Source organism: Argiope bruennichi, chromosome 10 (assembly GCF_947563725.1).
Source record: "Argiope bruennichi chromosome 10, qqArgBrue1.1, whole genome shotgun sequence".
NCBI classification, from domain to species: domain Eukaryota; kingdom Metazoa; phylum Arthropoda; class Arachnida; order Araneae; family Araneidae; genus Argiope; species Argiope bruennichi.
This window is the reverse complement of record NC_079160.1, coordinates 3,261,238-3,285,841: the sequence shown is the minus strand read 5'-3', so window position 1 is coordinate 3,285,841 and position 24,604 is coordinate 3,261,238. Positions and strand designations below refer to the sequence as shown.

Genomic DNA, 24,604 nt, shown 5'->3' with positions numbered 1-24,604 from the left:
AAAATAAAATCAGAAATGAAAGCACACTTATACGCGAAACCAAAGGGTCGAGAGTCATTTTTTAAAAAAGAAATCCAAAATTCGGATGTCAAGACATGATTGTAAAAACTGCACACGTTGATCTAAGCATATTGAAATTTATGTATCCAGTTTAAATAAATATTTGTGAGCTTTCTACCTTGTGATATTCACAGAATCTTCATTTTTTTCACAATAAAGGTTTCAACATGGCGTGCTTTTGAAATGTTACTCTGTACTTTTAATCGCCCTCCACATTTTGATTAAAAAATTCTTTACTTCCATATAATACATTTAGAAATTATTTGTTAAAAAACTTCTAATTTATTTTATTTTTAACAGTTCACTTTTTAATGTATTTCATCATTTTTTGTTATGAAAATGATGGAATCTTAAAATCCATTTTCTCAAATAATGCCATTGAACGTCACTCATATGGATTTAAATTAAATTAAATTAAATGTATTAGCTTATAATTAAATTATATATATATGGAAGATGGATACATAATATCAAATAATGTATTAGAATATTAGCATTTTAAGTAGTGAGGGAAAAATCGATTATGAAATTTCATCTCTACAGAAATGAAACCTGTTATTTTAAATAATATATTTAATGGAACATTTATGTAAAAAACATATTTTATTCATTATAAAACATATTTCTTATTTTATTTACTTTATACATTTAAGTGTGAGATCTTTAAAATCTCAAATTCAAAAACAGGTGACACGATTGGAACGGAATCAAAAGTTAATTTAATTCATGATTCACTGAAAACTCTGTTCAGGAAATATTAAAGTAGAGCATTGTCATCGAGAATACATTATAAAGGTGATGAAAAATCGAAATATAGGATGAACATAATTTCCATCTTTACAAGCATGAAAAGCGAATAAAGAAGAAATCATGTTTTAAATGCTTCTGTAAATACAGTCATCACCAAAAAAATTCAAACTCGAGATTTCCACGAATCTCCATGTTTTACACCTATTTGAATTCGAAAAAATATATTTTTGGGAAATGTCTATGCTTGTCCGTGTGTGATAAAGATAACTAAAAAAGACTTTCAGCTAAACGGAGAAAATTTGGTATATTCACCAAAATGGTAGATTTCTTTCAAATTTTGAGCAAACTTCGTTCAGAGGATTCAGAGGAGGTCTGTCTGGACATACTAAGTTAGCACGACAACTACAGGACAAAGAGAGTTGGATGGATAAAATTCAACACACATATAGGATGGAGATCTACCAAAATATGAGCTGAATCCAAACAGGAGTTCTCCGTCTATAAGTTGGTACTTTTCAGAATCATGCAAACAATACAATGACTAAAATATATCATATTTGGTGTGTGATTCCGTGACTACAACTGCAGTGTCAAATTTTGGTTTTAACCGGTTGGAAAAAACCCGCCTAAAACAGAATTTCGATTTTCAGATACTATTATTCCCTTGAAAGAGACGAGTCTCTAAAAAAACTCTTCAAGAATGAAATGATATATCCAGGAAAAAGGCAAAGATTAATAACTCGCCAAAGATTAATACCTCGTGTACCTATCCATGCAAGGCGATCTCTGGGATAACATCTTTATTAGAGAGTATTTGAGAAAGTTTTAGAAAATTCACTCCCATTTTTCTTTTAATATCAACTCCTGTTTAGCAGTTTCCTTATAGATACGCAAGCAGTTTCTCTCAAAGGCTCGAAGCAACCTGCACCTACAGAATCGTTAATTTTCTTTATTTTTATCGTTGCGATCTGCCTTTAGAAACGCAAAACAGTCGAAAAAATATTTTCTTCCTGGTGCCGCCCTAGATTTCGAGGGCATCCATACTCTCCTTCCGACCCCTTGTTAAGCTACTGGATCTCCTTTATCTTGAATAGTTAAGCAATGCATCATTATAACAATTCGCTTCAGTGCCCGATGCTGCATGCTCCTCTCAACGGTCGCACGAATCGAGGAGCAGTTTCCTTCGGGTATGTTCGCTTTATTCGAACGGATAACCCGATCTCCCATAGACGGGGGATTATTTCCGAATAGGTAGACCAGATAAGGGGGAGATGGATTCAACGACATTTATTGGGAGTGTTTCCGGTAAAAATTTCACTGCTGGACTAGATTTAGAAGGGGGGGGGCGGAGAAATGATGGATCGTAGCTGGGAAATGATTTTTACGCTGCTGAACCTGTAAATTATCCACATTGCTAGATGCCCGGCTTCATTGAATGTATACCAAAAGCTCACAGATGTAATGAATAAGAAGAGAATGCATTGCATTTCAATCGAGGAATTATTGGTTAAGCAACATTTTCAGGCATTATTTTTCAGTTGGTGTCATGGAACAAGTTTCATAATCCTTTGCGAGAATAAACTGAGTTTACAGAATCCATAAATATAATTTGTATTTCACTTGGAATTAATTATCAGCAATTTCTCTTTCCTTTTAGCCATTTTCTACTGAGGGAAGTTATTGATGAAATTACTATTTCTTTCTCCTATTGAAAAACCATACTTCGATCTTTCAGTTTGTCACAAGATTTTTTTCACTATATTTTAAAATTTTCATTTACATTCGCCATTACTAACGCCATTCTTAAGTTAAGAATGATTCAGGATTTTAATCTTAATAGGTTCAAGTGTTGGTGATTGCCTTCTATTTCGTTACAAATTTTCGCAAAGTGAACTTCTTCTAAGAATTATTCTAAGAATTACTGCATGGGAAATGGATTACAATTCAAATAATTTGTAGAAAATATAATAATTATCCGAAAATATAACCAATATTTAACAAGGAAGTGCCTCATTTGATCGAATATGGGTCTATCGAACTTTTCACCAAGTTTTAGGTTTCCTTAAACTGAGTAACTACATTCATTCTCTTTCAGTTCTGATTAAAATAATTTCCTGAAACAAAACAACAAACATTCTTGTCGCAACGGCAAATATTGATCCACTTAGAGCAAATGGTATGTTCACTGAACCTGAAATTGCTCTTCTTTTTCCCGGGCATTCAGTTATCATTCCTAATCCTTTTCTAATTTTTTCTCGAGGTGAATGCTTACCTTCGTCCTTGAGCCAGGTCCGCAAAAACGCGATTGCTTATCCCTGAGTCTGATGATTTCATTAAGCCTATTCACGCTCTTTTAAATCCGGCCTTTTTCACGTATTACCATTAACTACAGAAATTTTTTTTTTCTCAATGAAAGGCTTCGCGAGGACTAATAAATACTAAATGAACAAAATAAAAAGAAAGCAGATAAAGCGATGATAATTACACAGTTTCAGTAATTACTTCATTTGGAGCTCGATTTTTTAAAATGAAATCCTAGAAAACAATAAATCCTTTCTTTCTATGTCTCGTTGTGACTTATCATGTTATTATAAAAGTGTTTAGGTGATATAGGAATAAATTTTGTTAAATAATTAGTATGTTTTTCATAGTCATTATTTTTTAAAGTGATAATGAATTTAGGACATCATACTCTCTGTAAGCAGCTTATTGTGAAAATGGTCCTTTGAAAAAATAAAATAAAGTAGCTATTACTCCTAAAAGTTGCTAAGATAGAAAATAGGTAGATAGATAGACGAACGCACATGTATGTTGTGGTACCGCATATTATCCTCATGTCCAGAATTCCTTGCGACTCTTTCTAATCCGTTTCAATAAATTAAAAAAAAAAAAAAAATGGAAGCTTTGACGTTTTTCTATAAGGAAGGAAATCGCCACCCTTGGGTTGTGAGTCCGAACCCCGCCGGCCGAAGAGTCTCAGTGTGTGTTGGGGGGGGGGGCTGGAACACGTTTAAATCTGGTGGTCACAAAGTCCTCCATGCCGAGAGTAATACCACTGGGGGTACTGGATCAGGGGTGATCGTTCTCTGATTCAGGTCTAAATGACGATCTATGGATGAGTGAATGAAATGCATGAATGAAGTTCGCCCCGCAAAAAGGGTTGTGACGTGGTGTGTTTAGATAATTCGTACTCTTGGACCTAGGTTGCGCTACTGAAAAACAAGAGACGCACCTTTGACTTAAAATCACTGACTTCTAAAGTCAATGGGCTTCTTTGTGACAAGTGCCATTAGAAACTACAAACAACAGGAAATCGCCAAGTTCTCTTCTCACTCACTTTTTTTAAGCGTAACATTAGTAAAGATTAACTTTATTATTAGTAAAGATGAAAGCCCATGACACCTAGAGACGTCATCAATGGTTATCTGATCCTGCAACTCCACATTAAACTTATATTGCAAAATAAGTTTCACACAAATTTCATTACTTTGCAAATGGTTCAAACCATTCAGAATGCGCAATCACTATTATTCAATCATTGTTTAAAATAGTAGTTTTCTTTGATTTGATAAGATGCATTTTATCAAAAGTGGTAAACATGATTATAGTAATTGATCTCCAATACTATCATATATGGTCATCGAAGACTGCAAAAGTCAATAAGATTAATTTAAACATATTAATCATTTTAATGTACTATATCTTATGACAAAAAATTATAATAATTGCAATAAAATGAGCAAACGTAAATATACTTATGATTATTTCAAATTGCAAAATAATGGTAGAGTAGTCCGACTGGTTACTTACGCTTTAAAGAGGCTAAATTGTAAAGATAGGAATTAAAATTGGTGAAATTGGTCCATTTGTTGAGGACGAGAAAGACTTTATCAGAATTTTATTTTGTAATATCTCTCGAAAAGAGCGGAAGAGAGTAGCAGCCTTTGATGTTGTATCTGAGTGTCATGAGCTTTTATTAAAACTTTTTGAAATCTGTTCAGTGGTTTTGAAACTATCACGGTTTTCCCCCTAGAGAATGCACAGTAAAGTAATGCTTCCTGATTTTTCTTTTTCAAAATGCAGGATCAAAAGAGAAGTGACACTTGATGACTCATTTAGAAGTCATGAACTTTCATGTGAAATCAAACTTTTCAAAATCGGAGCAGTTATTTTCGCTGGGGAACTCTTTCGCGCTTTTTCACCATAGAGAATGTACTGTAAAGAATAGAGGGTGGTTCAGGACAGCAGATCTTTTATTATATGTTAAGAGGACATGAGCTTTCACATGAAACATAAATTGATGAAATCGAACAAACGATGAAGCTGGGGCACTAGTTCATTGAATTTTCCTTAATATTTTGAAATTTCTTCATAATCACTCAAAAATCGTATTACAAATTCCTGTTTGAATAAAAATATTCTACTTGAAACAGAAATATTTATTTCTATAGAATTATTCTGTAAGTAAAATATACAAAAAACATTTATTTACTGCAAAATGAAATTTAGATGCTTTAGTAAATGATTTTGATTAATGTTATTTATTAGACTGTTTACTGTAAAAGAGAAGCTGTTGTAATCGTAAAAAAATTATCTCTGCTTACTTTGATGGATTTTCTTTAAGACGGAAAATAATATTAATAGTCATATGTTGGTCTTCGTGTGAACATAATAACTTTTTACCACAAAAAGCTACATAAGTGAAATTTGGCATAGAACTCTAGAATAAAATTTGTAGATTTATTTCGCATTTTGGAGTCAGTAAATAAAAAAAAAATCTAAATTGTAAAATTATATTTTTCTGTATAATACAAAGCAAAACTGAAGGCATACCATATTGCCTGAGGATATGAGAAACTCGAAAGGAGAAATCGATCATCTGAAGTTATCATAAGACTTCTCTGCCCCCTTGACGCTTGTAATATCAAATAACTAGGCATGTATAGGAAAACATCTGTTCAAATTCCTTCAGAACAACGGAAAACATGCCTGCAGCAGCTTTATTTATAATTTATAAAATAGGTTTTTTCTGCCCATTTCCTTTGAGATTAAGTTATTTATTTTGATTAACATTAAACATTCAATACTGAAAACATTACCAACTGATATATGAAAAAACAAACTCCAGTACCCAATTACTCTTGGCTTAACATAACTCTACTGATAAAAACAAATATTTCCTTCCGATCACAAAAAAAAAAAAAAAGAGAGAGAGAGAGATTTTCTCAATCACAAAGGGTTATTCCAAATCTGCGTATTTTAGAATAAAGAGACACACTGATATGAAAAGAAAAAAGTGTTCCAGAAGAAATAATCTCTAACCTTGAAAATTATTCAGGCAGACCCTCAAAGAAAAATAATGAACAGCATAAAAGTATAAATGACCCTGAATAAATGCTGGCCAAACTCAATGTAAAGTCCGATTACTTAAATATAGAAATTAAAAATATTTCTCATCTCTGGGGAATCTGAGTAGGATTTTCGTAGATGTTTAACTCGAACTCTCCACTTTCTTGTATACGATATATAGAAAAAATATTGTAATCGCTGAAAAATTTAAACACGAGATTTTGACGAATTCCTATGTTTGAGATCTCCCTGGGCTCGAACCCCCCCCCCCATTTTTTTGGCATTATGTATGTCCGTCCATTCGTTCTGTCTGTCTGTCTGTGACAAAGATACTTCAAAACTGCTTTTAGCTAGACGGATGAAATTTGATGTATTGTTTTTCACCAAATGGCAGATTTCCATCAAATTTTGTGTAAAATCTATTCAGGGGAAGTCTGTCCGTCTGTACGAATGTAAGTTAACCTGTGAATCTAAGAGAACTGGATGAATAGAATTGATACACAGATCGTAAAATCGTTACGTATTCCCTGTGATTGTGTGTGCGGCTTTGTATTGATCTCGAAACTTTTTGGTATCTGTCAGTAGATATAAAGTGAAAATGAATATCCTTTAATGAAATTACAAATATAAAATTATATCATTTCCTAAAGTTTTCATAGAGATTCAAGCTTGAATTTTTTGCTTTTGACGTTACTAAAAAAACTCCTTTTTTTTGTCATAAAAAACATGAATTTCCTTCGCTCTCAGAAACATGTAAACGTGATAACTCAAAAATACAATGACATAAATGTTTCAAATTTCGATGTGATTTAAGACTACATTTGTAGCCGTGCATCTGATTTTTTTTAATCGGTTGGAAAAAAGCGTATGTTTGAGATGTACAAAAAGCGTATGTACAATTTTGTTTTGCAATGAGCTACATGCCATGAATTAATTGCCAAAAAACTAACCAAGGATTATATGACAGATTCTGTAAAAGTGTTAAAATCCCGCCAAAGGTTGATATTTCTTCTCTATTGTACGCCAATGCCATACAAGGCAAAGTTTCGCATTTATTTCGGCAGGGGAGTATAGTACCTTTGTTAGAGAATAGGCGGGAAAATTTTGAGGAGACCTCTCCCATTGTCTCGAGGAAATAACATAACTATTGTAACGTTAAATAGTAAAATATTCAGGATCAAAAATAAGTAATATAATAAATTTGCGTATATTCCTTATCTCTGTATGCAACAGTTGCAGAAAACGTCTTCTCCTCTCTTTAATAGTTTGAGATTGAACTTTCAAAAAGGGCTTCCGTTACAGTACTCAAGACTGAAGAAAGAATAAATAACAGAAGCAATACCATATCAACTTTACCTTCAGGAATCGCAAAAGAGGACAAAACTGCGTATTCCAAACATATGGAAGAAAATGGAAATCTTGACTCAATACGGAAGCTCTCCGAGTCAAACGTGGTTTACATTCTTGGGAAACAACGTCATTGATTCCGTACGATTTCGGAATCCGAAATGAAGTTCTACCATCCGCCGCTTTCCTTAAAGTGTCAACGTCTGAAATGGCTCAAGATTGGCTGCCGCGGATTTAGCATATCCATTTAAACGTGCTGAGAGTGAGTAACAGCGCGAACAGAGAGTGTTTTCCATTTCTTTTATTACAGTGGAGAATACTCCGGGCCATTAAGATTTAGAAAGCTATTCTCAATTTCTTCTTTTTTTATCACCATGATTTGAAAAATTTGTTGTTGTTGTTTTTATTTTACACGTGCAACAGGATACAGCGGATGAGGGAAAATTTTATAAACAAAATAAGCTCTGAATTTAAAAATAGTTATTTCAAGGAAAACTTTTAAGAAAAGCTGCTTAAAATTGAATACTGGAATCTAACAAACAAATTAATTTAATTTTTCTCCGTAAATTTAATTATTTAATTACTTTTACAAGTTTTATTGCACAAAATAAAGTATCATCGTTTATACATCAAATTAAAATATTTGCTATCCACATTTTTCAAGAAAAAATTTCAAAGAAAAAAAAATATTTATAGGATTTGCAGATAATGCATACAGTTCTAGAACAATACTGAGAACGGAGACTGGGAAAACTAATTTATAATAAATGAAAATTTAAAAAAACGGAGGAAATTTATATTACAGGATAGAAGGACTCGATTTTCTTTCAGATGCACTTTCGGTTCATTCCTTTTATGTTCGTCTCAACCATGTGTTTATTCGAACTCCATGCCTGCATTACTCATCCAGCACTTACTTCGAAAACATAAGATGTCATTTTTGAAATTCTCTGTGAAAGTAACATTAATGAGAATTTCATTTTTTAAAGTAAAAAAAAACAATAACTTTTGTAAATTACGTTGATATATTTGCATATGAAAACCCATTGTAGTTTCTATATAACTGAAACTTGAATCGAAAAAAAATCATTTCTATGAAAATTCAGTACAAAATAATCGGCAAAAAAATATTTAATGCTGACAGAAAAAGAATGGTGCTGCAAAATCTCTCGACAAGTCAATGTAGAAATGATAGAAATCTCGCAGTCAGTTGATTCCCCTCCCACAAGTGTTCAGAGGAAGAAATATTGTTGATTTTACATCGTTTATTTATTGTCTTTGTCTTGTCATGAATAAGATAATCTAATGAATATAAAGCAATATTTACTGTTGAAATAATGTAGATAGGAACAAGATGGGTTTTTCGATGATTGGCAGTGAAATGTTCTCGTTTACATACGAAGAACCAGCCTTTGAGAAATGATTTTTTTTTTTCGAATCTCATAATGTTAAATTTACTGTATTAACATCTTCCATTTCTGCGAATTTTCTTCGAGTTTATTTCGAAATTTTCTGCAGTTAATAAGACATATTTATCAAACCAGCCGCCTCTGACGACCAGCTATTCCGCCGAAAATATGAACGTTTAGGCTGTTAAATACTAATGAGGAATGCACCTTTTTTTTCCTTCAAATTTTATCTTATTATGTGAAAAAATCAAAAAGACATGAATTTTAACGAATCGAGATACATTATAACGCATACGAATAAAAAATTGTATTTACTAAGAAATAAAAGATCTAGAACATCTTTAATGATATTTTACAATTTCCTTAATGAATGAATCAATGAATTACAATTTCTGTGCCACAGTTCTGTTTCTCTGATTCTTGTCTGAATTCTTTTTTTCTGAACAATTTCTGTGCCACCTACGTTAGAATTTTATACATACAGATAACGTAAGGTCGTTATAAGCACAAGTCTTGGGGGTTCGTTTGGCTTATTTCCATCAACGTCCCTTTCGGAAGCGGCACTGGCGTGAGGTTTCCGAAAGCTTCAAAATATTATTCGTGGGAACCGCAAGGCCGAATAGATGAGAATTTTCGACAATGAATGGGGGGAGGGGAAGGTTTCAAAACAGTCTTGGGTCTGTGATATTGTATTATAAAAACACCATATGTACAAAACAAGCACATTTCAGCCTTTTCAGTCCTGTTTATTTTGGAAACAATGAAAGAAAATGGGTGAATTTCACAAAGCTGTGCTTCCATTATTCATTAATGGATTATATTTAAAAAAAATTGTGTTCTTATTTATAATTTTTAAACAGGAAATTATTTATAATTAGAACCGTAAAATGTTATCCTTTATATTATATTTATTTATTTAAATATTTATTTTTCGTATGAGTTGAATGAGTTGAACAGCAATTTCATGGAAATTCCGAATTACTATAAATGAAATATTATATATTTGCATATGCTATACATTTGTCTTAAAGAAAGACACAAAACATTTAATAATTACAAATATAAATTAACCATATTTCATCAACAATTTCTTTGAAATTATAGTTTTAATATGTATCCATTGGATGTTTTAGCTAATTATAGCTTTAAATTTATCCAATTAATGTTCAAACTAATTTAATCTAAATAATTTGTATTTGTATTTGAGGATTTACCATTTAAAAGACGATTTAATGTAAATTGTTATACGAAAATGATTCCGTGTATATCGAGAATTACATCCTTTTCTTAAGATATACTTTTTTATGGTGGGATGTATTTTTCGATTTAATGCATGATAATTAGTGTCTAAATAAAAGTAAGAAAAGAAGATTTTTTTAAGGAGTGTATCTTGATTTACAGCTATCGAAGTGACCTTGAAATAGTGCTACGAATGCTCTACAAGGCAGAAAGTCAATTACCAATCAATATTCAGTTAACCACTTGTTTGCAATTTGGATGAGAGGTATTTTAAAACAATATAATAAAAGTCCGACATGACTTATATAAAGAGAATCCAGGTATTAAGGGTAATTTTCAGTGCACTATCAACGAAATGATGCTAAAGATGCAAAAATACATACTCATAACGTATAAGAATGAAATAAACTTTCACTGACTTTAAAACGGATGAAATAAATATATTGTGCCATTTTCATTAGTGATCTTATAATGAGCTTTGAAATGAATGGAAAAAAAAATATTAATTTTGGAATATTTCTAAAATTTTGAAATCCCTTTTAACCTCATGAAATGTAAAAATATAGTCTATACGCATCGGTTCTTTTCAAGTACGCAGAATTTCGAAAATAAAAAGTCTGAGATGATACTATAGATTTATGCTATCTGTAACAGATTTTGATGGAAGGAGCATGACAGCAAAAAAACAGATTTAAATATTCATTGCAAAGTTACAGAATATATAAAAATAAAAAGACAAACAGGTAGTTCACCAAATGGCATGAACAAAAGAGTTTAATTAAGTTTCATAAAAATGCTGCTGTGAGACCTCGCCGTTTTGAACTATGATCAGGCGTCAAAAACGGCATCTTAGTCATTGCATCTCTCCATGGTTCGGCATATCAGCTGACGGATGTTTGTCTTGAAGGGATGCAACGTACACTGGGCCTGCACATAGAACATTTGCCCAGGGAAACTAGGTTACTACTTACCCCTTCCATTTGGGAAAAAAAACAAAAACAACTTTAGACCCGCTTGCGGACCCCTTTCAGCAAAGGAATACTAAATATAGTTTAAACAATTAAATAAATTTCTCAATAAAAATATTTGAAAAAAAAAAATTGATTTTTATAATCTTTCAAACTCTACATTCCATAAAGCAGAAATTTACATTATTTATTCAATAATATGTAAGCAAAATCCATTAAATATTTGTTGGGATATGCGCTTCAATTAAAACAGTGTTAAATGAAAAAGAATTAGATAAAGGTATGTTTAATTTATTTTTAGCTTTTTTATTGTATTTTGCTCAATTGTTATTCGCTTAAAACAACGTCACCTATGACACAATTTTTACATCAATTATGGACATTTGTTAAAGTGAATTTTAATTGCATTTAAATGACTAAGATGACACCAAAGAAGACATCCAACTTCCAAACTTATGTTTTACCAATCTGATCAGTGAAAGTGGAATTGATATGAAAGAGCTCTATATATGCGACTGATTATTGGTGCATTCAGAACTCACAGTTTTAAGTCCAGAGAATTGGTGGCTGTTCATAAAGCAATCAGTGCAGCGATGCAGTGTTTAGCAAAATGCGTGTCGAATCATGCAATTGACACAAAATATCAAGAGTATAGATATTATCTTGTTAATAATATTCAAACGACCCATTTATTCGACATTCATTACTTTAAGTAAAACTTGGCACCATTTTTTTTTAAATATGTCTGCTCATAAGACAATTATCGGGAAAAAAACATCAAAAACCGAAGGAGAGATTCTATTTTAGAAATGCGAACCTTCTGCACGTAAGACAGCTTTTCAATTCCCTAAATGACGCATATATACCTCTCCTGGAAATGAGTTTTAGCTAAATATAAGTATTCTGACAGTTTGATTGATGATCGGGTTCGGGAGAAGTTGTACCTTTTCTGTATGATTCGCATTTTTAGTGGGCACAATACTATAAGATTCTTATGTAAAGGCTGTACCGATGTTTTTCCTAAATGGGAAACATTTTAAAACAATGAATAAATCCAGTATATGATGAACATTTTTAAAATCTGCTTATCCAAAGGTAATTAATCTTGTTTTACTTTGATTATCTTATATAGATCTCCGATATGCAGGGAAAGTAAAAAGTCTATCCGAGATGACGAAAATATTTGCTCAGAAGCTACTATCTTTTAACAAATCTTGTCATCCACTACAATGCAATCTGTAAAAAGACTAACTTAAAAAGTTTTTATGTTTTTCCTTTTAGTTCTCAACACATGTTGCTTAACTTTTGCTTAGGAACATTTGATGTTAGACATATTAGGGTGTATTCACATGCAGTGATTATGGCTGACGTAGAATAATCTATTCTATTTGACATTAAAAATAACTCAGGGGTTCAGAAAAATAAAGTTCTGAATGTAAGAGAAAATTTTCAAAATCCCTCATGCCAATTATTTGCCATTAATGTTAAGGTCCATTTCAGTCAATTGTTATAGAAATAAAATAAAATGCCTTTACTTGTACGTTGTTTAAACTCATTCAATCATCCAAGTAATGGCTCATTATGTACCAATTAATGACTGAAAGTGTTGTGTAGTACTACTCAAATAGGCATCTGCAAATTCCATCCATTTTTATAAAATGTTTACTGTTTCAATTTACATTAAAAGTAATTTTAAGAATTTAAAATAAAGAATACATTTAATATTGGTTATGACATTAAATTCAATGTACATATTTAAAAATGAAAAGGAAAAAAACGCACTGCTGTATTTTATTTTGATTTGGTGAAAACAATTAATAAGTATCTACTGCTAAACGATATTACATCTTGAAGTATTTAACGGTATCGGAAAGGTCAACAATTGACTCATTTCTATATAATTCAGTGCAAGCATTTTCATCTAATTTCGTTAGTAAAAAGTTTTGTCATCTTTTGAACCATTCTAATATTTTTAGAACTTTTTCGATTCATTACATTCTAATGTTCTAATATTTTTAATATTCATTTATACTTTCAAAGTGTACATCTTTTAAGTTGAATCGTTTTTATATGTTATTGCAACCATTTCAGATTTTATGACATTTCCTACATTATGTCCGCCTATGAAATTTCGTCAGTTGAAATTATTGCTTCTTATTAACTAACTCAGTTCGTTATCTGCTTTCCTCTTAATACATTCTCTTGGTTTTTATTCTCTGTTTGTATGTTTTTTGACATCACTACATCTATTCATGGCGCAGTGATGTAATAGCAGTTGTAGTGTAGTTTTGAATAGGTGTTATCACTACACCTATTCATAATCAATGAAGCATCGTAATAACCTATCATAATTGTTTTTATACAACCAGCTGAAAATTATTAATATTTTACATCAGCTGAGTATTATTTAATATCTTTGAAATTGTCTGTTGCAAATTCTCAATTTCATGCTAGAATGTCAACCAATTCGCATTTTGTATAAAATTTCTCTCTTTAACTGACATCTTAAGAGGCTTTTGCTAACAATATTCATAATATGTGTTAACGCTTAGGATCTCTTAATTGATTTAACAACAAAGATTTGTTCAGTTTATTCAAGTTATTAATTGGATTTTTGATGAAAATCGTTTCTTGAAGCTGTTACTTCAAGGTTGTTGAAGAATTTCATTCCATTAATAACTCACTTCGTCTTCAAAATTTTTTTTAAAAAAAAATTACGATTATAAAGAATATTTGTAATTAAATATAAATAATTTCCTGTACAGATATTATGCAACTTTTGTTACATAAAAATAATTCATTCATATTTTGTGTAATCACAACAATCTATACAAAAAAGTTGCATATATGAAAAATTATGTGTCCATGAAAATACAAACGCCTTTTACTGTGCATCAATAGTAGTAAGTGCAATAATTTTGTAATAATTGAACAAAAAAAAATTGGGGAATAAAATGAAATTTCTTACAAATTATGAAAATAAATATATATTATATGTCAAAAAATTCCCTAAAAGAATCTCTTGGCAAAATCCCGTAAGGCAAAATTTGTCTCGTTTTGCGAAGTAAACAGCCACGTCTTTTTGTCATCGACCTTCCCAGTATACAAATTATGCTCTCCCGTGGTAAAATAAATTGAATTTAATTTTAAACTTATGCTCTTTCCGGCCACTCATCTACAAAATTATGTTATGGAAATGTATCTCCTACGAAAAGTATATGCAAACATACAAATAGAAGAACATAACAGATAGCTTATTTTACTCCGATGATTTAAGTAATTCTTCCTGTAACAGTGGAATATTTCACATCAAAATAAACAAAGCATAGAGGAAACAAATTCTAAAGAAAAATGTTGTTCAAACTAAGGATAAAAATTTATTTTAAATTACGAAAAATATTGTGTGACAAGAAAATGTACATCACTGTAAATATTATGTTTACATTTTAAGATGAAAATTAAGTGTGTGCAATAATACTTCCGTGAAGTATCTCAAAACCTGATGCACATTTTGTTTGATGCTACATTTTTGTCCATTACGGGTACATACATATTTACTTTACTTGTTAGAAAAAAATAATTAAGTGCGCGGAAAGCATAATCAGTCGCAATTGTAAAAAGATCCTAATAATTATACGTTTTTACATACCATCCTATTTGATTTACATGTTCCAGATGCGGAGGCCATTTTGTCTGTATACGCGTGAAAAACGAAACAAATGTGAACACTTATTTCAATGACAACATGTCTCGAATTGGTAATAAAACCGGAACGTTCTCTTTGGGAATCCGGGTGCGCTTCGAATGCGACTGTCAGGAATGGCGACGCTGCATGTGAACATCACTACTAAACAACACTGGATCATGTGTCGCCCGGGGAAGTCGCACTTGCTGCAGCTGCTTCGTGTGAGCGCACTTTTAGTCACTTTCATTTCCTTCAGTATCACGAAATGATTTCATTCAGGAATGAGTTTTTCATTGCCTTTGGGTTCAAGTAATATTTGATAATCCTATCCTCCGTTTTGTCGGAAAATGAAAAGCAGAAAAGACTGGATAATATGACACACGAGAAGGAATATCTAGTAAGCACACATTAAATGGAATAAAAATTATAGGCTCCATTTAGCATTAGAAAATAGAATTTCCACTTCAAATAGAACACTCAATTTTCTATTCAACTTTTTATGTCTTGACATTTATATACCTGATAACTTTAAAAAAATATGTTTAAAGATAGGTTCAAATAAATAAATAAATAAAATAAAATCGCAATCTCATTCTTAATTACTAAATTAGAATTCAATTCACAACCGAATGGAGGTTCTTCGAATTGAACAAATCCATTTCGTCACTATCATTTATATTCAATGGGGTGAGACCCAAATAATAGACATTCTTTCTGAACCTTCAATGCTAACGATCAAAATACATATCTTTATCGAAACATCAGCGGTGGATAATTCCAGCTACTTTCACCATCGTCACATCACGATTTCTTGAAAGTAAGAATCAGAATCATCCTCTTCAGATTTCTTCATCAGCATCATACTTTCTTTTCCCTCGTCAACAGTTTTCATGTTTTCTTTCATTCTTGACGTTAAACAGAATGGAATCATTATTAATAATCAACTTTCATACGTGAAAAGTAATTTTATGTAGATCACATAGTAGACTTTTTAAAATTCTAAAGTCGTTCATTTGACTATTATACTGATTAGTAAGAAATCCCTACTTTCCCCTCGTCATCCGTTTTCTTCTTCTATCCTGTTTATCGTTAAATGGCTATTATTTAAAAATTTAGCTTTGTACGTAAAATATAGCATGTATGTAAATCAAATTATCGCTTTTTTTTAAACGACAGCTGTTTATTTAACATGAAATAATAATATCGTTGGTGGAAATGAATACTACTGAGATTATTTATTCCTGCCCGCAATATCAAATCATAGTAGAATTAAGACTGCTTCCCTTCTTATAATAAAATATATTCCAAATGTGTGAAATATTTTTTTTACATTAAAAAACTGTACCCAACTCTCAGGTGTTAAAATGGTGAAAGGTAATTGTGAATACTAATATTATTCTCAGGAAATAAAATCCGAAAACGATCATCGATGACTCTTCCTAACCTCTATTATTCTGCTTATTCAATAAATGCATAACTTAGCAGCCTTACTTGCATATAACTTGTGTAGAGATTGAACAATGAAACTTGAGCTTTGCTCTTACTTTTTCTTAACTCGATTGCAGTTAAGGAAGGCAAAGGTTAGAAAATAAAAGGTTGCAAAATGTAGGGTTACGCTTTCGCTAGAGTGTCTTAGGCAAATGACGGGCTTTCCAATGTATTAACATCACTTCGGTATGCACTGTACTCATTGTTTCCAATTCCATTTTGCTTCCATTGCCATTAATTGAACCTAAAATAAACTAACAACGCAAATCAACTCCATTTCTATAATAGTATTTGTTTCAGGATGCCGAGATGAGCACTTTTAGACGACTGTACTTCGCTAAAGGGGAGATGCGTAGACAGATGCTCATGCCATGTAAAGCGTTCTGTGGAATAACATCTTTATTTGAAAGCATTTAGAAAGTTTTAGGGTGACAACGTCCGCTAGTTTTTCTCTTCATTTTTGGATGCAATAAATCAACCCTTCAACGAGATATTACAACAAAAGCCTGTATTAAAATTCTTTTTAATTCAAATACATTTTTAAATTAAATTCTGATTTATATCCAACCCAATCCAATATATCAGTCAGGACACTGTCTGTCTGTCTTCTAGGATTTAGAATGATAAGCCAAGTACGCATTAACGAAACGAGACAGATATAAGAAATTTAGAATATTATTTTGAGCCGAATGATAGATCTCTTAAACTAAAAATTTCTTTTTCGACTTTTTCTTTTGCATCTCGGTTCATTTTCATGCACTTAAAATTATTTATCCCGGACTCTTCGTTAGGAGCCTAACTTTCGGTATGTCTCATATAAAATAAAACAAACCTTCTTAGATCTCAAGCACTTCTTTCATAATACTTAATATGTATTTGCTTTTCAAACACTTTACTTCAAAATATATTATTTTGTTTTTATAACGTTGCGAGATCCTCCCGTCACCCACTATTCTTAGAAATCGTCATTATAGAATACAATTTGATTATTTAGAGATAGGACTTTTCAAAACTTGGGGTAAAAAATGCTAGAATGACAAGCGAAAGATTTAGACAATTATTCACAATTCCTAAAGGGAATGACTTATGACGTCGAATTTTGCTTGAACGGAACAATTACGATACGATCCATATAAAAATGCAATTCAAAAGTAACGTAAAGAGAAAAGCAAAGTAACCTTGTGATTTTGATTGTCGATATTTATTGCCGACTGGGATTGTTGTTTGCGATTTTTGATTATCTTATCTTTAACTGAAGTCAACATTTGTTTCATTTCCTCTTCTTGAAACCTAGGAAGATATTGAAAAGGTCAAGGTGGAATCAAAAATACACCTACGCGATCTGAGAGATTATTAGTAGAAAACAGAGCATTATTCAATTTAAAATCACGTTTCTGAAATAACATGAAGAAAAGCAAGATTTAAGAATTTTATTCAAAAGCTTATATTTAAATACTTTTTAACCACTGAGGAAAAACTATTTCAGCTTCTAATAACCCTTTCGAGATTTTAAAGAAAAAAAATTTAGATTTTTTGATAGATCGCTTCATCTATAAGAAGAATTATCCTGTAATAATCCTTTTAACTGAAAGAAAAGTCTGAATAATTAACAATCAGTAAACTTAAAAATGCAAAACTTTTACTTATTTCCAATTTCAAAATCAAAGCATAAATGAAATGAGTTAAGAAAAATAATTGAAAAAGTTTGAAATACAAACAAAAAATTTTCTCGAAAGTTATAAGATTTTATGCAAATTATTAACACATTGTTATAAAATGATATTCGTGAAATAAATTATGGAAGATTTTTGAATAATGGATGCAATTTAAGAAGTAATTAATTTAAAGGACAAAAATCACTTCTGCATCTCAAACATCCACGGAGCCATTTCTGCTCTTATATAGAAGGAAATTATTGTAAATGTCCAAAATAAGATTGGCATATGGTTGCGAATTTATATAAATATTCAGTATTCTATTCAAGGATTAGTTGTCGCTATACTGGAATAAGGAAACATGCATGAGAAAATCTAAAGTACACACAAATATTTTTCAACACGTAAGTAGATTATTATGTAGACTCAGAAAAATCGCATAAATTCAATTACATTCTGAACTTAGTTCGTTGATGAGAAAGTAAAACAATGCATTTATTTTTAGGTCTTTTTCTCCATCATTCATCGGAGTTTTAATCATGCAGAGAAACACCTAAACGAAAATCAAAGGAAGGTTTAGTAAAGTTCTCAAACAATTTCTACAAAAAGGACGTTAGTCAGTTTAAACATATAGCATTTATTTAAATTAAGAATTCCATTCAGTTTCAATTGTTGATTGATTTTATCTACTTCAATTAAAATGAATTTTCAAACCAAAAATCATATATAGTGTGCTGTGAAAATTGATTCCACAATCAAACCGACTACTGAGCATTGCGATTGAAGAGGAGAAATCCATTCCCTTTATCCTGTGTAATTAATTTTTTAAAAAAGTTATTAAAATACAGAAAATAAACTGTTTGAAAACGAAAACTGAAACGGCTGAAAAGCAGGCTTTTTTTAAAAAAAACTTTAAATTGGCATAAAAAGGTGTTTTTCCAGAATTACCGAAAAAAAACGCCTTTATGTCAATTAATTTGAAATAAAATGAAAATATGAACTAAACTAAGAAAAACTTTTGTTTAATGAGCACTGTATTACCCAAGAAGTAGTTGCGTGTGAAATTTGGTAGGGGATTCCAAGATCTGCTCTGTAGAATTAGATTTGTGTGGTTTATTGGCGCAGAAGCCACATATGGTCATACTGCGCCAATCAAATGTTAAAATTATAAAAGATATATGCTCTGTAGAATTTTACACGAATTTTTGGCGTCATTCATCCTATAAATTGCAGAATACATAAAAGGATAAAAATAATAAAATGTAGATTCAAATTAAGATTAATTTTTATAATTTTAATATCATTTTAAAATTGCCGTTTTATTTTTATTATACCAATTAATATTTGTTTTTTTAGTTTTATGTTTCATAATTTTTTTTCAGTGACAGCCCAGTTTATAGTATTAGCAAATAAAATAACAAAAAAAAAAAGTCAAAAGAATATACAGAAATAAAAGGAAACGTAGGCTGGTTCCGAGAGGAAAATCGAAACATAATAAATGCAATCCATTCTTATTATGTTTTTCCATTTTCAAGACCCGTAAGAAATGGAAAATCTGATCTTCTTCTCCCGAGCCTGAAGAGGTTATAAGTGAGCAAGAAACGACCCCCCCCCCCTCCTCCAGAAATTTATACTTCTACTTAGAGGAGAAAGTACTTAAATGAAGAGGAAACAGAAACATAAATCCAATCCTCATTTCTCAAACCCAAAATCCATTTCTTCTTTTCGAGGAGAACTGGGCGGCTAATGGAGCGGAAGGGACTCGTGTGTACGGTTCGCCGGGGGAACAGTCTCTTAATAAATTGGCATTCATTCCCTCCGTGGAATGAGCCCTCTCCCTATCAAAAAAAATTGTTGACCGTGCCAATGGGAGACATCCTTCAACGTAAAAAAACAAGGACAGTTGCTGTCACTGCGCTGCGAAGACACGCTCTTTTCCACATGAGATCTCAACCGACAATCAAATTCTCAACTATCATCTATGCGCTTGTCATATTTTGAGCTCAATGAACTACTTTGATTTGTTACTAGTCATTTTGAAACCTGTCCAAACTCAGCAGTTTAATATCTTTAAATAAAGAATTTGAACAAAAATATCTAAATTTATTTTAGTTATATTAACGTTCCGTTTTAAAACAATGCTAAGAATATTTCGTAATTTTGAATCTCGTTCAGATGAGGATGACACCTGAACTGGAGACCCCCTCTCCAAGCTTCCCCACCACACCAGCGGGAGAACGTTTGGCCCCGACGGATTTAACGTGCACCAGACCCGCTTACACTACGGTTCTTTGGTGGATTCGGGTCTCGAACATAATACCCTTCATTCTGAAGCTGAGACCTTACCATCAGGCCACCGCAGCCCCAATAATATTTGGAAGAGAAGCCCATGAAAGTTTTCAAACAGTTATCAGGACAACAATTTACATTATACTAAAAATATATACTTTCATGTTTGATACAGGTGCTAAATGTATACTTTTTCCTATCACAATTATTCAGTTAGATGTTCATTTGAAAAACAGCTTATTAATTATTATTTGAAATTCCGTAACGTTTAAGTGAGTAAATAAGTATTATAATTTTTCTTTTTAAAATATTTCATTATTTAACTTTTATTTCAACTTATATTGATAAACTCTTTATAGCGATATAGTGACGGTAAGTGGAACAATATTACAATATAACAATTAAGTAGTGGGTGATTAAAGTAGTGGGTAATATAAATTTAGGAGTGTTATTATAATACTCCTATAATCATCGGTGGTTTACATTCATTGTTGATTTAATAAAGTTATATTTGTCCGGAATATTATTTTTTCGACTCTTATTGATATTCGAATCTAAAAAATGGCACTAATATTTCTCATCACACTCTTTCTCTCAAGAATGGCGTCCGAGATTTATTTATACCTCCCTCCCCTCCGGTCCCTGATCGCTTTCTGCTGATAGAATTGAAGTCAGGAATACATCTCCCATAAACGCATTTATTTTACAAAGACTATAAATATTGCTGGTCCTGTTTTCGTTGAAATGGATTTAACTTAAACAATAATTTACAGACAAGTTGTTTTGAAAGTAGTTGTATAAGTAATCATGATTAGGATACAAAGAAGAAAACAGTCGTTTTGAGGAGTGCTGACACCTAATACTAAACTGGCTCTTCCCTTTTAAGTCAGAAAAAATGATAGTCCAAAAACTTTAATGGCTTTTATAAATTTCATCGAGTGATATGACTCCTTCGCGCTCGATTATTCTCGAATGAAGAATGGCGAAAGGGGTTACGATGATTAGAGAAATTATTCTTTTTTCCCTCCTTCATAACTAATCAAGAAAAGAATCACTGGCAGTAAACACGAGCGCACATTTTAACAGGAGACAAATAATTAAGACATTCTCTTGATAAAATGACTATAATTAAAGTGAGAAGAAACGAATGGCACGCTTGAAAAGTTATTTAATAAAAAAATATGCAGAATTTTGTTCTTACGGTACAAAACAAAAGCGAAAACAATGAAATTTTTACTAAACCGTTTAACATTTAAAATCAATTTATACTTCTAGAAGAATATTGGGCACCTGTATGGTTCGTTTAGAATATAAGAGCTGATATATATATATATTTTTTTTTGTTAAAAATTGCAGTTTTCGCATAATTAATTTTAAGATGCCATTTGGGTACCAGCAAAGTCCTTGAAATTCATATAAGTGAAACAATTCTTTTAAAAACAAACATAATCACTAACTCTGATGTTTTGCGGGATAAAAATATTTAAGTATTTTTAATATATTATATATATATATATCCAATTTCAACGTAAGAATATTTTTATTTGAAATTATATAACAGAAATTAAATTCGTTTATTATTTTTTTAATTTATAAATTATATTATGTGTATCATTTATAATATACTAATTATCTAAATACCTCTTTAACTAAAAAATACATAAAAAATCTCAAAGCTTCTAGAGAAATTACATGTTTAGCCAAATAGATTTTAAAATAAATAATGTTCATTTTTTTCCTAAGTTATTAAAAATTTTAAAGAACGATATAAAATATAATCAAACAATGCAAATGGCAACAAACTAAATATCTATACAGTTTTCATTCAATAGGAAGGGCAGCACTGAAGGTAAAAATCACCTATTGGTTCTAAGTATTTATTTGTTGTTGTTGTTACTTAAGGCACTTAACAAGCCCGCTGACTAAGTCAGCAATAAGTATTTATTTGGTGATCAGTTGTAGTAAAGTTATTTTGCATTTGAGTTTCTATGAGTAAACTATTTAAAAATTCTCATTTTTATTTCGATACATATCAACAATGAACAATAAAATAATGATTACAGTAATTTGCTGTCCACAGAGTTTTTGTTATTTCTTCTTGAAGTTTATTGTTTTCAATGTAAAAAAAAATAAACTGTCTTCCTATTTCACGCCGGAAACTAAAAGAAACTGACAGAAGAATAAATATTATTCGCTACCAAAACGAACAGTAAGTATCCTATTCTATTTAGTTGAACATATTGGAAGATAAGAAGCCGTCAAGGCGTTCGAAATTGACCAGACGACTAAATGATTGGTCAACAGTGAGTATTTTATCCTAAGAAAACATCTCCCTCTCACGCCACTCTAATCTACAGATCTCCATTGGCGGCTTTCTTTTTGTTTCTTTCTTTACAGGAGAAATCTCAAAGGCAGCTGAAGATCAACTAATCAAATATAATAGCCTTGTCCAGGCGAAAGAAAACACGGCGAAATCTCGGGAGGAAGAAAAGAGCGGGGAAAAAAAAACTCTGATCTTCTTTCTCTTGCTCTTAGCGAAACTGATCTCAATCTTATTTCCGATACTCCATGTGGTAAATACCTAAGAAAAAATACACAAAGCCTTTTTCAGTGTTTTTTTTTTCTGTGAAAAGTAAGAATATCGATTTGACAATCGAGTATATAATGTTGAGGGATATTAACTAATACGTTTCGCTGTTTGTTGTTTGAAGAAAGAAAACTTACAGAGATAAATGACATTGATTTTTTTTGTCAAATGCTATCTGGATTTCAGTTTATACCGGAGAATAGAAACGAAAGCTAATCGATCATTTTTTTATTTACTTTAACTAAAACAATAAGAGTGAGCAGTGTATGTCACATTTAATGTTACTAGTGTACTTGGTATTGTTTTTAGCAGAGCTGAGTTGTAATTGTCTTCTTTTCGTCTCCCCCTCCCTAAGAAGTGGAATTGAATTCTAATAAAATAATATCACTCAGGTAATACTAAAATAATACAAAGCAATTTCATTCCAAGAAAATTCCGTATCTGGGCTGACAGAGAATAACTCCGAAAGGAACAGGATGAAAACAACTGAACTGCGCTTCGCATATACGCTGTATACTATTGATGTTGTTCTGAACTATTTGATTATCTGGATTATCTGAGAATACGAGGCATTGTGAAGATAGCAATCTATCACAAGGCTAAAATAAGTGAAAAATACATTACTTCTATTTAAGTAACTCCTCCACCCACCCACCCCCAAAAAAAGGCCTTCAAATATGTTTGACTCTTTGATGGTAATTATATATATTAATATTTCTTTAGAAGTCACTATTATTAGAGTTTTTGTATTAATGGCGGAGATATCTCTGATTACGTGATCTTTTCTTATATGCAAAAAGCTTAGCAAAAATAAGTTTTCCACTTCAGAGCGCTCTAGAATGCGTTGAATTGGTTCAAATGAGATAAAATTTGAACTAAAGATAATTCAAATAATGTGTTTGGCATTTAATAAAAAAATTAGTACAAAAGTTTACCGTCCTAGTAATATTCATAAAAAAAAATTAGCACCCTAATGCAGACAAGAACATTTGGTATTCTTTATAAATAATGTAAAAAAGTAATACTAAAACAGCTCACTGCATCCCCTTTCATATTCAATGATGTGTTCTCATCACAAAATCATATTTTCCGCAGCTGACCGGAGTAAGTCTGGCGAAATATGAAAGGCATAGCGCCGAATGTTGTCCTTCAAATCTGGCTCAGATATTGGTCATTGAAAGATAGATATTGTTTTCCAGGTAATCCCATAACGAACAATATATTGAGTAATGAATTAGTTTAAAAATCAAATGATTCAAATTTGTGTGTTTGACATTCTTGGAGTTCTTTTGTTTTCAACACCGCACAGGAGTGCTCAGATTTTGTTTTTAAAATTTCGCACCTGAGAATTTTATGCTTCGTGTTATAGAACAAAAAAACATTGCATATGCATTTTAGACACCTTTTCCCAAAATGACTAGTGATATAGAATTGCATTTTTAGCAATAAGATCATAGACTAAGTTTCTTTCAAATAGTAGCTCTAACCCTTCTACATGCATATGAGAATACGCACTGTTAAATGGTTTCATTCAAAATTTAAATCTGTACACTAAATGTTAATTTTGTGCACTAAATTCCATTTGTCCATCTCTTTACTTTTTTTAACGATGTTGTTCCATTTTCATTGTTTCAATGTTCATTCAAGTATTTTAAGAATGAATAGACTGCACTCAACGTGTGGGAATAATTTACAAATTTTTATAAAAATCCACATACCAAATTTTAACTCAAAGCGTTTTCGAGTTATCGTGTTCATGGAAAGACGAGCATAATTCC

At 31.2% G+C, this 24,604-nt stretch overlaps 1 protein-coding gene across 1 annotated transcript in view; it reads right to left on the bottom strand.

The window, feature by feature from the left end:
* LOC129988392 (cell adhesion molecule DSCAM-like) overlaps positions 1 to 24,604 on the bottom strand; it is a 259,443-nt gene that overhangs the window by 86,142 nt on the left and 148,697 nt on the right. The window lies entirely within an intron of this gene.